Genomic DNA, 2,963 nt, shown 5'->3' with positions numbered 1-2,963 from the left:
AGACGGTCGTGAAAGCGTCCGCCCTTGTACGCTGGATGGAACTATTTCACTATAGTAAGGGGTAGGGGCACCTCGGTCATAATATACAACATACCAAAGAAGTTCCACACCCGCATGGGAGACCGTCAGAGTCAATCGGGGGTCGATTTAATAGCAAGAGAAGGTGCAGTTAGATCTGATCATCTGGTTTGCTATTTCTCTAAGGCCAACGTGCGGTCCCTCGCCCAATGTCTTCTGCCTCTCTCTCAATCTCTCTCACTATTTTGGCCGCCGTGATAGGCGCTGCCAACAGCAGCAGCTACCTGGTTGATCCTGCCAGTAGTCATATGCTTGTCTCAAAGAGTAAGCCATGCATGTGTAAGTACAAGCCGATTTAAGGCGAAACCGCGAATGGCTCATTAAATCAGCTATGTTTCATTGGATCTGTAAACCCACTTACTTGGATAACTGTGGCAATTCTAGAGCTAATACATGCAATTGGTCTCTGACCGCAAGGGAAGAGCGCTTTTATTAGTTCAAAACTGGTCGGGCCCCGGTCCGTAACCCACCTGTGGTGAATCTGAATAACTTCGGGCTGAGCGCACGGTCTCCGCACCGGCGCCGCTTCTTTCAAGTGTCTGCCTTATCAGCTTTCGATTGTAGGTTATGCGCCTACAATGGCTATAACGGGTAACGGGGAATCAGGGTTCGATTCCGGAGAGGGAGCCTGAGAAACGGCTACCACATCTAAGGAAGGCAGCAGGCACGCAAATTACCCACTCCCGGCACGGGGAGGTAGTGACGAAAAATAACGATGTGAGTCTCATCCGAGGCCTCGCAATCGGAATGAGTACACTTTAAATCCTTTAACGAGTATCCATTGGAGGGCAAGTCTGGTGCCAGCAGCCGCGGTAATTCCAGCTCCAATAGCGTATATTAAAGTTGTTGCGGTTAAAAAGCTCGTAGTTGGATCTCAGTTCCGGACTGACGGTGCACCGCCCGGTGTTTACTGTCACGCTCCGAATAGCCGCCCCGCCGGCTCGCACGGGATGCTCTTTGTCGAGTGTCCCGAGTGGCCGGAGAGTTTACTTTGAAAAAATTAGAGTGCTCAGAGTAGGCTATTTGAATGGCCCGAATGGTGATGTATGGAATAATGGAATAGGACCTCGGTTCTATTTTGTTGGTTTTCGGAACCAGAGGTAATGACTAATCGGAACAGGCGGGGGCATTCGTATTGCGACGCTAGAGGTGAAATTCTTGGACCGTCGCAAGACGAACTACTGCGAAAGCATTTGCCAAGGATGTTTTCATTAATCAAGAACGAAAGTTAGAGGTTCGAAGGCGATCAGATACCGCCCTAGTTCTAACCATAAACGATGCCAACTAGCGATCCGTCGGCGTTATTCCCATGACCCGGCGGGCAGCTTCCCGGGAAACCAAAGTCTTTGGGTTCCGGGTGAAGCATGGTTGCAAAGCTGAAACTGAAGAATCTTGATGGAAGGGCACCACCAGGAGGGAGCCTGCGGCTTAATTTGACTCAACACGGAAACCCTCACCAGGCCCAGACACGGAAGGATTGACAGATTGAGAGCTCTTCGATTCGGGTGGGTGGTGGTGCATGGCTGCTTTAGTTGCGGAGCGATTTGTCTGGTTAATTCCGATAACGAACGAGACTCTGGCCTACTAAGTAGTCGACGGACTCCAGAAAATGGTATCTCAGTTCGCAATCTCTTCTTAGAGGATAAGCGGCAATTCTAGCTGCACGAGATTGAGCAATAACAGGTCTGTGATGCCCTTAGATGTTCTGGGCCGCACGCGCGCTACACTGAAGGGATCAACGAGTTTTCCCCCTCCGAGAGGAGCGGGTAACCCGTTCAAAGCCTTTCTTGATAGGGATTGGGGCTTGCAATTGTTTCCCATGAACGAGGAATTCCCAGTAAGTGCAAGTCATCAGCTTGCACTGACGTCCCTGCCCTTTGTACACACCGCCCGTCGCTACTACCGATTGAATGATTTAGTGAGGCCTTCGGACTGGCGCTCTTGGATTGTCGGCCCCGTTGCCCGCGAGGGTTTTCTGGGGTCGTCGCCTCGAGCTGACGGAAAGATGTCCAAACTTGATCATTTATAGGAAGTAAAAGTCGTAACAAGGTTTCCGTAGGTGAACCTGCGGAAGGATCATTAACAGAGAGAAAGAGAACGGGGCGCTCTTAAAACTACTACTCTCCTGATTTGGGCGGTCTCGGGCTCTGCTCTGCCAACTCCAGCAGCGAAAGAGGACAATCCCGGCCCCCGCACCAAAAATAGGTACCACCACGCTGTAGGTGGACCACACTCGGGCGAGAGCGCGAAGACCTGAGGAGGAGGAGGAGGACGGACGGGGCTTTGGACGGCTGCCCGTCCGTTCCTTACTACCGCCGAATAAGCCTCTTGACCCAAAAAGAGTGAAATTCAAGTGTCAAAAAATAACAACAACAACAAGCCGTCCGGCCAAACCGAAACCACAAACTTGGGATATGTCTGTCAAACCCTTTCATTGAGACTCGACCTGTGATGGTTAGTCGCAAAAAGAACAAATGGCAAATACACAACTCTTAACGGGGGATCACTCGGCTCGTGGGTCGATGAAGACCGCAGCAAACTGCGTGTCGGTATGTGAATCGCAAGAATACCAGATACATCGACAAGTTGAACGCATATTGCGGCGGCGGCAGCCATATGAGCTTGTCGCCGCCACTCCTCTACGAGGGTCGGAAATATACATCCATCGGTTGCTGGGAGTTCGGTGCCTGCTGACTGTCTCCCCGACACGAGGGTAACCCGAACCGAGCTTCCGCCTTGGGGTTTAATCGCCCGCGCCTTGCGCGAGGCGTGTCCTTAAAAACAAGCTTATCACTAGCAAGTCCATGGACTTGGCGCACCCACATTCAACCACAACAAAGCCGGGCACACACACATGTGTGTGTGTGTCCCGTCCCGACGACAGT

General features: G+C 51.6%; 1 non-coding gene across 1 annotated transcript; it reads left to right on the top strand.

Moving 5' to 3' along the window:
* Positions 1–2,565: 2,565 nt before the first annotated feature.
* Positions 2,566–2,729, top strand: LOC121875586. The gene has a single exon (XR_006090639.1). It is a non-coding gene; the product is annotated as a 5.8S ribosomal RNA (ribosomal RNA).
* Positions 2,730–2,963: the final 234 nt, after the last annotated feature.

The sequence above is a fragment of the Homarus americanus genome, unplaced genomic scaffold, assembly GCF_018991925.1.
Source record: "Homarus americanus isolate GMGI-L3 unplaced genomic scaffold, GMGI_Hamer_2.0 scaffold40042, whole genome shotgun sequence".
Taxonomy (NCBI): domain Eukaryota; kingdom Metazoa; phylum Arthropoda; class Malacostraca; order Decapoda; family Nephropidae; genus Homarus; species Homarus americanus.
Note: the sequence above shows the minus strand (reverse complement) of the source record. Positions and strands in the feature narration are given on the sequence as shown.